The sequence below is a fragment of the Pinus tabuliformis genome, chromosome 7 (genome assembly GCF_031772625.1).
Source record: "Pinus tabuliformis cultivar Carrire ecotype Pingquan chromosome 7, CPIR1, whole genome shotgun sequence".
Taxonomy (NCBI): Eukaryota; Viridiplantae; Streptophyta; class Pinopsida; order Pinales; family Pinaceae; genus Pinus; species Pinus tabuliformis.
The window spans coordinates 1776712537-1776725785 of NC_142293.1; the positions used below are offsets into that span (position 1 = coordinate 1776712537).

A 13249-nucleotide genomic window follows, 5' to 3' on the forward strand; every position below is an offset into this window, starting at 1 on the left:
GGTCCATGAGTTCTATTTAAAGCGCATGGAGGGTCATTGTTCGGGTAATCCGTGCATGAGAGAAGCTTATGTAAATTTTCATTCTTTGATTAATAAATTGTCTGTACCCACGTTGGGACAGGCCGTGGACTGTTTCCCTCCTTGCACTCTGAGGGTTTTAACCACGTCAAAAATACTGGTGTATTGATTTGAGATCTGGTTGTGAGCGGTGTCCTTTTGGTATTCTTTCTGAGGAACTTACCCTGTAAATTCCTACATGGTATCAGAGCTATTTGAGGGCCGCGTCCGTTGGTGATCCAAATCTGAAGCCGGTAGAACTGCATGCGGCTGTCGTTTCCTAGATCTGCTGTTTCTGACTGCTTTCGGGCCGAGAGGACTGCTCTGTTGCGTTCGGAGCATCTGTTTCAGTGAGGAACCCCTTTCGTTTCACACGAAAAGGTTTCCGGTAGCCCTAGCTGCGTCATTTTTCAGATCGGGAGGTATACAGTGTTTTTTTTTGCAGTTTACTGTCATTTTCTCTCTGCTTATTTCGGTTTCGGTTTATTTAGCCTTTTTTTTTTTCCGGATCTATACCTTTCATTTCTGCGTATGCTCTTTGCCCTGCGACTCTGTGCGATCTGGGCAAATCAGAAACAGAAAGAAAGGATTTTTCTCATGCGTATGCTCTTTTCCCTGCACCTTAGTGTGATCTCGGAAAATCAGAAACATTGAGAAAAATATTTAGTTTTTCGGCTAAAAGCTAACTTTGAGATTTTTTTTAAAATTTCTAGTTTTTTGGCTAAAGCTAACTTCGAGCCGTAAGGTTCGTTTTTCTTTGGATATTCGTGTTGGGTTTTGTGTTTTGTGTTTTGTAGGGGAAAAGAGTCTTCCCAAGGCAAGCACGCAAATCGAGGCCCCCCCCCCCTCTCTCTCTCTCTCTCTCTCTCTCTCTCTCTCTCTCAAATATTTTGTATAGATCAATTGGTTCAAAGACCTTTTAAGAGAGTAGAGGTCTTGGGTTCAAGTCTCCATTTTGTGGGGGCGGATTTTTTCATTCCCGCACATTCGCGCACTTTGCCGGCAACGTCAACAATTTTTTTTCAAAAAGCCATAACTTCTTCATCCGGAAGCCTTTTTCAGAGCCGTTTTTTTTAAAACCGCCTATTTTTTCGAGATCTATCCATTGGACCACTTACTTTCAGCATCTTCAGCTTCAGTTGTTTTTCAAAAAATGGAAAGTCCATGCCAAGTCATTCTTGACAGCACTAACTACTTCCAATGGGTAGCCTACATGGGAGATTTACTTAGAAGTAAAGGTCTCTTCAGAATAGCCACAGACCAAGAGAAGAAACCCAAAGATGAAGACAAGGCCGAAAAATGGGAAAATAGACAAGATCAAGCACGTGGTTTGATAGGAATGTCTGTTTCTCCTGATCTTAGATTCCACATTGCAGAAATTGAAACTCCTCATGAAGCATTAGAAAAACTTGCTAAAGTTTTTGGGATTAAAAATGAAATTAGAGCCCATCAACTTGAGAATGAGTTGCTTACTTTGGATCCTAATAATTTTTCTTGCATTGAAGATTTCTTGTCCAAATTCAAGACCCTTAGATATCTCTTGGAAGGTGTTAAAGTTAAGAAAGAAGATGGTAACCTTATTTATTCCATCCTTACTAAGTTGGGACCAGCCTACTCTGTATTTGTTTCCACTTTCCATTCTACCAGGGAAGCTTTCATTTGTCAAGGCAAAGACTACAAGCCCCCTTCCTTTGACTCCTTTTGTGATTCCTTAATAAGAGAACAAGAAAAACTCTTACACCTTGGTCTTCTTAATCTTGGAAACTCTTCCTCGAAAGCGTTAGCCGCCCAGCAGCAACCAAATTCAAAGAATCCTAAGAAGTCTTATCCTCAAAGGAATGGTCCTAAACCAACTCAGCCTCAAGATGAAAGATCATTTCAGCAATATGACAAGACCAATAAAAACAAATGGAAGAAGACTGACAGACATTGTAACTTTTGTAATCGAGATGGCCACTTAGAATCTAAATGCTTTAAGAAGATGGAAGCCTTGGAAGCCGCAATGAAGAAACATAACATCCATCTGGAGCCTACTTCAACTTCAACTTCCGGAACGGCACTTTCTGCATGTCATCGTCAATCATCTCAGTCTGGTTATGCATTAAATGTATCTTCTTCTTCTTCTCATTCTCATGAGTGGCTCATTGATTCTGGAGCCTCTTGTCACATGGCCAAAAACCAAGCCATGTTTTCTTCTTTAAATGATTGTAACACCAAAAATATATATGTTGGTGATGATAGATCTCTTAATGTTGTAGGGACTGGAACTGTTCATCTAGACAATGGTCAGTTCAATGATGTATTATGTGTTCCAAACTTATCCTGCAACCTTCTATCTGTCTATCAGATAACTCATTCAGGTGAAGGTAAAATTGTTGAATTTTCACCTCATGATGTTGTAATCAAGGATCTAAAAGATCCTAAACAGATTCTAGCTACTGGTCTTGCTGATGATTCCAAAAGGTTGTATAAGTTTCACAACTTTGGGTCATCCCATCTTCCCTCAGTATTTGTTGCTCATAATGATGAAGTGAGCAAACTTTGGCATGAGCGGTTTGGTCACTTAAACTATCGCTCCCTTCAGCATCTATGTAAAGAAAATATGGTGACAGGTCTTCCTATGGTATCTTGCAAAGATGGTGTTTGTTCCGGATGTGTACTCGGAAAACATCATCGGGACAGTTTTGACAAACGTGCCTCTTGGCACGCCTCAGCCCCTTTACAGCTTGTGCACAGTGATTTATGTGGTCCTCTTCCTGTTGCTTCATTCTCTGGCTGCAAGTACTTCTTAACTTTCATTGATGATTTCTCTAGACGCACTTGGGTATACTTCTTAAAACTCAAGAGCGAAGTATTTAACACTTTTTTGGCCTTCAAAGCATTTGTTGAAAAACAATCTGGACATCAAATTCTTAAGCTAAGAACTGATAATGGTGGAGAATATGTTAAAAACGCATTCATCAACTTTTGCACCGAAAATGGAATTCAAATGCAACATACTGTTCCATACACTCCACAACAAAATGGTGTAGCTGAAAGGAAAAATCGCACCTTAAAGGAAATGGCTAATTGTATGCTGCAATCTAAAGGACTCAGTCTTAGTTTTTGGGCCGAAGCAATTAATTGTGCAAATTATATAATCAATCGCACTCCTACTAAGGTTCTAGAGAATATCACTCCAGAAGAAGCTTGGAGTTCCATTAAACCAGATGTAAGTCACTTTCGTGTGTTTGGAAGTGAAGCATGGGCCCATATTCCAGATGAAAAGCATAAAGCTTTAGAACCTAAGAGTGAGAAATGTACTTTTGTTGGATATTCTGAAGATGTAAAAGGTTATAGACTTATTCCATTTAAGTCCAAAAATGTTATCATTAGAAGAGATGTAAAATTTGATGAAAATAAATCGGCCTGCGAGCCTAGTCCGGCGGATGTGCCACCTCTTCCTATCTCTTCTATCTTTGAAAACATTTCTTCTTCTGATGATGAAAGCGAGGATGATAATCCTCCCCCACCTTCTCAGGATCCTCAACTTCCAAGATGGGTCCGTGCTACTCGGGATGCAGCAGGTGATCTTGCCGGTGATCCTACAGATCAGCGACGTACACGTTCTCAGTTTGAAAGAGCCTCTTCTTTACTGGCTCAAGCTCCAGTAAATCATGATCCTGACACTTTTGCAGAAGCTTCAGGCCATCCACATTGGGAAGCAGCTATGAATGAAGAATATCATTCATTGATGACAAATGATACATGGGATCTTGTTCCTCTACCAAAGGGACGCAAACTTGTTAGATGCAAATGGGTTTACAGAACCAAGTATGGACCAGATGGGAAAGTTGATAAACATAAAGCTCGTCTAGTTGCTAAGGGCTTTTCACAGGTTGAAGGCATTGACTACACTGAAACCTTCTCTCCAGTTGCCAAAATGAACTCTATCCGCCTTGTTCTTTCCCTTGCTGCCTCTTTAAAATGGGAAGTCCATCAAATGGATGTTAAATCTGCCTTCTTGCATGGGGACTTGCAGGAAGAAATCTATATGGAACAACCCATTGGCTTCATACAAACAGACTCCAGCCTCGTTTGTCGACTTAAGAAATCCCTTTATGGCCTCAAGCAAGCTCCTCGAGCTTGGTATGCCAAAATGGATAGCTTTCTTTTAGAATCTGGCTTTTCTAGGTGTCATTCTGACAATACTGTCTACACCAAGAAAGTGGGCAACTCTCTCATCATCCTTGTTCTTTATGTTGATGATCTTATTCTTACTGGTAGTGATCCCAACCTTATAAACCATGTGAAGTCCAGCCTTAAAAAGAAATTTGAAATGACAGACTTAGGACACTTACACTATTTTCTCGGTCTTCAAGTCTTGCAATCTCAAGAGGGTATTGTCCTTTCCCAGTCCAAGTATGCTTGTGATATTCTTCGTCATTTTCACATGGAAGACTGTAAGCCAGCCCCTTCTCCCTTTCAGTCTGGAGTCAAACTTTCAGTCTCTTGTACTTCTCCTGAAGTTGATGCTACCTTATACCGTCAACTTGTCGGAAAACTCTTGTATTTAACCCATACTCGTCCTGATCTTTCCTTTGCTGTTGGCCTTGTTGCTCGTTTTATGCAAAACCCCCGTGAAAGTCATTGGAAAGCAGCTAAAAGAATACTTCGTTATGTTCGAGGTACAATACAGTTTGGGATTCATTACAGTGCCAAAGCAGCTCCTCTGTTAGTTGGTTTCACTGATTCTGATTGGGCTGGTGACCTTGATGATCGGAAGTCTACTGCCGGTTATGTCTTCACTCTTGGTTCAGGACCTATTACATGGGCTTGTAAGAAACAGGCTGCCATTTCTCTTTCGTCAGCAGAAGCAGAGTATCGTGGTGCCGTGGAAGCTAGTAAGGAAGCCTTGTGGCTTCGTCAGATCCTATCAGAGTTTGGCTTTGAGCAGCAGCATCCAACCACACTTTGGTGTGATAATCAAAGTGCCATTCAGCTATGCAAAGATCCAGTCCAGCATCAGCGCAGCAAACACATTGAACTACACATGCACTTCATCAGAAAGCTCATTCATGACCATGTTCTTGAAGTGCAATATTGTCCAACGGATGATCAGGTTGCAGACATCTTCACAAAGGCTCTCACAGAGGCGAAGTTCACTAAACTTCGATATATGCTTGGAGTTCAGGAAGTTGTCACTAAGGGGGGATAGGATCTAGTGCCTCCTTCCTTCTCCTATTGTGTCATATTTGTAAATCCTTCAATCCTATCCCAAGTTGTTCTTAAGGGGGGATGTTAGGATATTCCGACACATAGGATATAGTTAAGTTCAACTTGGTCTAGTATAGAGTTAGGTTAGAGTTAGGTAAAGTGTGTTTCTTTACCGTTGTACATTTTGTAACTTACAATCCGACGGTCACGATATGTAGTGATCCGACGGTTCACTCTCACCTCGGTATTACCGACACTTGATCCGTGGCTTGACACTCGATTGGTCCATGAGTTCTATTTAAAGCGCATGGAGGGTCATTGTTCGGGTAATCCGTGCATGAGAGAAGCTTATGTAAATTTTCATTCTTTGATTAATAAATTGTCTGTACCCACGTTGGGACAGGCCGTGGACTGTTTCCCTCCTTGCACTCTGAGGGTTTTAACCACATCAAAAATACTGGTGTATTGATTTGAGATCTGGTTGTGAGCGGTGTCCTCTTGGTATTCTTTCTGAGGAACTTACCCTGTAAATTCCTACATCCTCTACATAAAAGAAAAATCACAAGCCCATCTTTAGCATATCTAGATCAACATCGGTCTTCAAAACTTCTTGCCACCTTCATGGAAATGTGCTTTAATTAGACTGATCTTGTATCTTCCCTTTGAGTACAGAGCCTATCATGAGTCTTTTTGTCATATTGTTCTTCCAACATTTCCAATGATTTGCCATGCCTTGATAATCTTTATTAAGTATCTTCAATTCTCATGAGGAGGCTATCGAAAGGCTCTTGGGCTCTAGGTTTGTTAGTTGCTCTCAAAGAAGAGACCAAGAGACAGTTTTGTTTAACGGACATGCCACGTTCCAATCGCAATCGCAATCGGATTTAGTTCAACTTCCTGAACTATCGGGAGCATTTCTTAATGCATTTTTGCCTTCAAGCCCCGTGCAAGGCAAATATTCAAATACAGAGGAAATATGAGAAAAACCGGCGAAAACGTTAAAGGGTGGACTTCAAATTTATTGCACCCTCATCTATACCTGCATCGGGTCTGCAGTGTAATCGCAATCGGCAATCGCAGCTTATCGCGCGATCCCTTTATAACTTACAATAGCCACTTCCGACATGGTGGACGCGATATAGCATTAAGTCAATTGTAATGTTGCATCGGGTCTGCAAAATTCATCACAATCGGTGCTATCCCTTGGCGGAGGTCCGATGCGATATTGCTAATTGCTATCGACAATTGCAATGGGCCGCTTAACACTTTATAACTCTCGCTCCCGAAGTGCCAATGCAATATATGTCGGCAATCGCAAATCGCGAAGGTTTAGGTCTAGACCTTAACGTATACCACTCACTTATAGCGATGCGATAATATGTGCCAGACCCGATAAGACTCAACACTCCCGTGCATAAAATTTCAAGTCCGCTTTCCTGAATCCGCTAAGTGTTTAGTGTGATTTCTCTGTGTAAATGGCATTCGGCGATAAACAAGTAAATACACAGGGGTGATGCTATATGGGTTCTACGGACCCGATAGCGTTAAAACTTCCGCCTATAATAATTTCCAATACACCTATGATTTCCGCCTCCGATAGTGTAAATGCATATATATATATATATATATATATATGAGTTTTGGTCTCCGATAGTGTATTGCATGCATATAAATAAGTTTTTGCCGCCGATAGTGTATATAGCCTAGATACATGATTTCCGCCTCTTTTAGTGTAAATGTATATGTGTATATATATATATATATATATATATATAGATATATATATATATATATATGAGTCTTCTGCCTCTGATAGTGTGTATAGCCCATATATATATGTTTGCGCCTCCGATGGTGCATACTTTGACATACTGTGCTCCGATAGCCTATATATATGTTTTGGCCTCCGTTTGCGCCTCTGATATGCTCTCCGATAGCTCTGTTTGCTCCTCTGTATATGACTCCTCCTATAGCTCCGATTGTGGCTCCTCTGGTTTGGCAATGTCTTTCAAAGACCTCCTCTGATACCTTCATACCTTGATGACTTCTGCCTTTTCCGATATGCCTCTCTTGCTCTGATATTCTGCAATAGCTTTGATATGCCTCCTTTGTTAACTCCTCCGTTAACAGAGTCTTGCTTATGGCTTGGCTATCCTGATGGCCTTGCTCCTATCTCTTCATGGATCTGCTCTGCTTCCCCTTGGCTTCATATCATCATCTAGTATCTAGAATATTGCCATATTGACATTAGTGACAACCTAGGTCAACAGGTTGATGTTTGGCTTCTTGTGAATTTTTGGCCATATGAGATATACTTTATTGCACTAAGGATAGATAGATTATGATTCTTTGTTCATATACAGTTTATTTTTTCTACAACTATTGATGGAAAGATCAAACCCTGGTTGTATGATCTTGCAGGATCTAGGGTGGACTATAATGCTCCGTGCCTATGGTGCACTACAATGGCTTATAGTGCTGAAGCAACAAGGTAAAATGTCAACTTGGAATGGTGTTTAGTTTGTAAAGTGTCTTCATGTGGATCTGAGTTTTACTTTCTCCAATTTTCTATATTTTCTCTGTCAAGACTATGCCCTTTCTGAAGTATATAATCATTTGTATTTTTGTTAGGATCTTCTCCTGTGGAACAAGTAAAAATGGTGATTCATACCTGGTTGAGTGGAATGAAAGTGAGGGAACAATCAAGCGGACATATTATGGTTTTAGGAAGCGTTTCTCAGGTGTTGTGCAATTTGATACAACTAGGAATAGGTTCTTGGCAGCTGGTGATGAATTTCAAACTTCTTGACAGCTGGTGATGAATTTCAAATAATGTTTTGGGACATGGATAACACCAATATCCTGACAACAATTGATGTTGGGGGTAGTTCGGTAAGAAGTTGATGAGGATGGGTTATTTTTAGAGTTTGACAGATGGTGATTTTGACCAAAATAGTTTCGACGCATTATTTCAAGTTTTCTTGATCACATCTCACTGTATAATCCTTGTGTTATTTCCAGAAAACTGCAGGCTAGTCCTGGCCTTCGTTTCAGTAAGATGGTTCCCTTCGTTTCAGTAAAGACGGTGTCACAACGAATGACAATGGCATAAAGATCTTAGCCAATGCAGAGGGATTTGACTTAATTGGCATGCTGTAGAGTAGATCCTTTGAAGGAACGAGGGAAAATGGAAACTAAGGTAAATTGCTTCTTCCATGCACATTTGCTATGTACATGCACTGCTAACTAATGGTAAAGTTTAGACTCTAACTAGATCATTTTTACTATGCAGACTTCAATTGTGAATGTTATGCCTCCTGCAGTCACTGCTCCTGGTTCCCTTCCCAGCGCTATAGAACGTTCGGGGAGAATTCCACCTGCAATGTCAATGACTAATTTTGTAAGAACTTTCCCCTAGACTTATTTCTTTAGAATCTAGCATATTTGTCCAGCCATATTCAGTTTATTTTGTCTTATCATTTTCTAAACTTTCACTCCAGAGTCCAGATATTGTTGCTTTCAAGTTTCCATATAGCATATTTGTTCTTTTCCCCTTTCAAATGCTCTATTAGCCATTATTTTGGCATACCTTGGCATATCTTTTATAGGAATAGGATGATATGATCAATGGATTCTAACAATTATCTGAACATCAAGACATGTGTGCAGAGTAGTATATACAGCAGTCGGACCCCAGATGTTAAACCAAGGCTTCTAGATGAGGTTACAGACGAACAAGAACTGGAAATTGACTGAATCACTGATTCGGGTCAGTGTAGGTCTCTCAGGTTGCCTGACACAATGCATGTGAGCAAGGCATGCAATCATCCTTCTATTACAGAAAACACTAAAGGTTGACATACTTTACAATTTTTTGTGCTACAAATTCTGTCGATATTGATTCAAACAAGTAATGTGCTATTTCTTGCAGGTAGTAAGACTGATATACACCAATTCCGGTGTTGCTGTTTTAGCACTGGCATCCAATGCTCTCCATAAGCTATAAAAATGGCCACGGAGTGACTGGAATCCATATAGAAAGGTGGGGTTTTTTTAGTAGTTGTTGTTTACTTCCTTTTTGTTTTAGCTTGTTTTATTTATTTATTTGTTTGTTATACTTTTGGATACATAATTTGCAGCTGTATTTTATGCAGTAATGATTGACGTGTAACTAAGAGTTAATATTTTGTTCCACAGTCTACAATGAGTATTCCACCACAGATGTGGCAGCCAGCTAGTGGGATTGTTATGAATAATGACATTGGTGATACAAATCCAGAAGAAGCCGCTGCTTGTATATCTTTGTCTAAGAATGATTCCTATGTGATGTCTGCTTCCGGTGGCAAGGTCTCCTTATTCAATATGATGACATTTAAGGTAACAGAGCCTTTTACTCAAAGACCAGTTTCATTTTAATGTTTCCGACTCTATATATAATTTCAGTTTTGGTACATTGGTCTGCTTAGGGGTTTATTCTCTAATGTCTCATCTTCAACTTTCACATATTATGTGGGTAATGGTGTTCAGTTCAGGATCACTCTAGAAGGTTCTTGTGTAATGTTCCTCACTATAGGCTAAGTTTATCTAAATCACTGGTTTCATGACATGCTAATTAGTGATTCATTGCAGGTCATGACAACTTTCATGCCACCTCCTCCTGAGCCACTTTTCTGGCTTTCCACCCTCAGGACAATAACATCATTGCAATTAGCATAGAGGATTTATCAATTCAAACATACAATGTTCGAGTTGACGAGGTGCTGCCTGTGAATAAATCTGTAAATTTAAAATTCTTTTCATTTTTCTTCATTGTTCCCTTTTACCAAAAATGACCTTTAAGTGGCATACTCTAAACTTGAACTTGTTGGAATTTTTAAAGGTAAAAACAAAGCTCAAGGGCCACCAAAAGAAAACCAAAGGCCTGGCTTTTTCACATGTATTGAATGTGTTGGTGTCTTCTGGAGCTGATGCCCAGGTATCAGCTCCAAGTATATGGTTTCTTTTATTATTATTTAGTCTGACTCCGTGATGTTCGCTTTAAAGTTTACATAAATTTACCGACTAGAAATGTTCATGTACTCACAACCACGTCTTTTGGCAGTTATGTCTCTGGGGCATAGATGGGTGGGACAAGCGGAAGTAAAAAATTGTACCAGTACAGCCAGGAAGATCATCACCACCAGTCGGGGATACAACAGTACAGTTTCATAATGATTAAATTCACTTGTTGGTTGTGCATGAGAGCCAGCTTACTATATATGATGCTTCCAAGTTGGAGCGCTTGCACTATGTAAGTACTTGTAAGCAGTCTTGAATTCTAACATAGACAGTTATATAATGTCACTTATCTTCTGTATCTGATTGGATAACCTTGTTACATGGTCGCATTGCAGTGGTCTCCTCATGATTCCTTATCTGCTCCTATTTCAAGTGCCATATATACATGTGACAACGTCCTAGTTTATGTGATCTTCTGTGATGGTGCAGTTGGCGAGTTTCTACAATGGCGTAGTTGGAGTGTTTGGTGCAGAAAGCTTGAGGCCTCACTCTCGCATTGCACCTTCTGCATATTTACCATCGATCTTCTGTGATGGTGCAGTTGGCGAGTTTCTACGATGGCGTAGTTGGAGTGTTTGGTGCAGAAAGCTTGAGGCCTCACTGTCGCATTGCACCTTCTGCATATTTACCATCGGGAATGACCAGGTAAATGGGCTCTTTCATTCTGTCATGGTTGATACATCTATTTTTCAGGTTTGGCTTTTGACAAGGGCATATTATGATTTAATTTATTGTTCAAGGAAATTTTTGATTTAATTTATTGTTTGGGTTATTTATGCAGCAGTAATGCCTATCCTCTAGTCGTTGCATCACATCCATCCAGATCGTATCAATTCGTTCTTCGAATGACAGATGGAGGAGTTCATGTTATTGAAGTTTCAGAGTTAGAAGGAAAGTGGTGTGTTGGACCTCGCCAAATAATGGAACTGTCGGATCAAATCCAACATTAAGTAACCAAGGTTCGGAACCACCCTCAAGGTAGTTCAATGGGAACATAAGAACAAGTGTTAACCGAGTCTTTATTCACAAGAATACCACGAATAATGGTAGCGTATTGTCAGGGAAATGTCTCACTTGTGTTCCAGTTTTTGAGGCATTCTATCAAGATTGTAATTTTACATCTATTTTTAGGATTTCGCTTTTGACAAGGCATATTATGATTTAATTTATTGTTCAAGGAAATTTATGATTTAGTTTATTGTTTGGGTTATTTATGCAGCAGTAATGCCTATCCTCTGGTCGTTGCATCGCATCCATCCGGACCGAATCAATTCATTCTTGGAATGACAGATGGAGGAGTTCATGTTATTGAAGCTTCAGAGTCAGAAGGGAAGTGGGGTGTTGGACCTCCCCCAAATAATGGAACTGTCAGATCAAATCCAACATTAAGTAACCAAGGTTCGGAACCACCGTCAAGGTAGTTCAATGGGAACATAAGAACAAGTGTCTACCGACTCTTTATTTACAAGAATACCATGAATAATGGTAGCGTATTGTCAGTGAAATGTCTCACTTGTGTTCCAGTTTTTGAGGCATTCTATCAAGATTGTAATTTTCATCAGATATTGTTCAGCACTATAGATGGAGATTAAGCAACTGGAAATCATACCTAAATGAGTATCTAGGTGCAATCCTGGTCACTATATTTTTTCTAGGTCGTGTAAAAATTGAAAGTCTGTCATTGGAGCATAATTCATGAATATTCTTTCCGAGAGTTTCTCAGTTTCTATTTTTGAAACCTTTCTTTGTACCACGAGTATTTTTCATATGTTCATGTGCATTCAGACAAACCTGGTTTATGAGTATTTTTCATATTATATTTTATTAACTCAATCAACATTTTTGGGTTGAATACTATCGGAGCTCAAATTGAAGTAATTCAATTGAGAAAACATTAATTATGCATGAGTTTCTGCAATTGACTCAACCAACATTCTTGTAACTTTCTTGTTTGATGACTATTGTTTAAACATTGATATACTGCTTACTTCAATTGAGAAAACATTAATTATGCATGTCTGTTTCTGCAATTGACTCAACCAACATTCTTGTTCAATGACTATTGCTTAAACATTGATATACTGAAAGCAGTTGATGGGATACTGCTCATATTTTTTCATTGCTGCAGCCTTTGTGTTTTGTTTTTGATGGCCTTGCTGTTCTTGTTTAATGACTATTGTTTAAACATATTGATACAATATCTTTGAAAGCAGTTGATAGGATGTTGCTCATATTTTTTCATCGCCGCTGCAGCCTTTGTGTTTTGTTTTTAATGGACTTGCTGTTCTTGCTTTATGACAATTGCCTATTTTTTTCATTGCCGCTGCAGCCTTTGTGTTTTTTTTAATGGACTTGCTGTTCTCGCTTTATGACAATTGCCTATTTTTTTTATTGCTGCAGCCTTTGCCATTGTTTTTGATGGAGAGTTCCTTCCTTCGGAAGTTGTAATATAACACAGTTGATGGGATACTGCGACTATTTTTCATTGCGGTCATTGTTTTTGTTTTTGATGGAGAGTTCCTTCCTTCGGAAGTTGTAATATAACACATTTTGGATATCAAGCTTTTCATTGTTGCAGCCTTTGTTATTGTTTTTGATGAGAGTTCCTTCCTTCTAAAGTTGTAATATAACACATTTTGGATATAAGCTTGATACATTGGTAGTTGCCAGAGTTATTTATGCTATTTACGAGACTTAAACAACTTAGCATGTTTATAGCACTCGTAACTATCTAGAAAGAATATAGCTTATTGTAAATTGGCAGATTATAAGTGTTGTTTCGCTGGGAAGCAATTGGATAACGTCATTGTTAGAATACTCTTGATTTACTATCCATTGTTTCTTCTTCTACACTTGTTAAGCCTTGCTTTATTGCATACACAATTTTATTCCATTGTTTCTTCTTCTCCACTTGTTAAGCCTTGCTTTATAGCATACA

General features: G+C 39.3%; 1 long non-coding RNA gene and 1 pseudogene across 2 annotated transcripts in view; both read left to right on the top strand.

The window, feature by feature from the left end:
• The window catches only part of LOC149255456 (uncharacterized), a 51428-nt gene extending 42982 nt beyond the window's left edge, over positions 1-8446 (top strand). The window contains exons 16-18 of the long non-coding RNA XR_016267245.1: positions 7675-7744; positions 8066-8145; positions 8275-8446. This is a non-coding gene — a long non-coding RNA (uncharacterized LOC149255456). The remainder of the gene's footprint in view (positions 1-7674; positions 7745-8065; positions 8146-8274) is intronic.
• A 1008-nt stretch (positions 8447-9454) lies between these two features.
• LOC149255457 (topless-related protein 1-like) lies at positions 9455-10508 on the top strand (annotated as a pseudogene). The gene is made up of 4 exons (XR_016267244.1): positions 9455-9630; positions 9883-10010; positions 10133-10228; positions 10355-10508. The product of XR_016267244.1 is annotated as a topless-related protein 1-like (transcript).
• The last annotated feature ends 2741 nt before the right edge of the window (positions 10509-13249 follow it).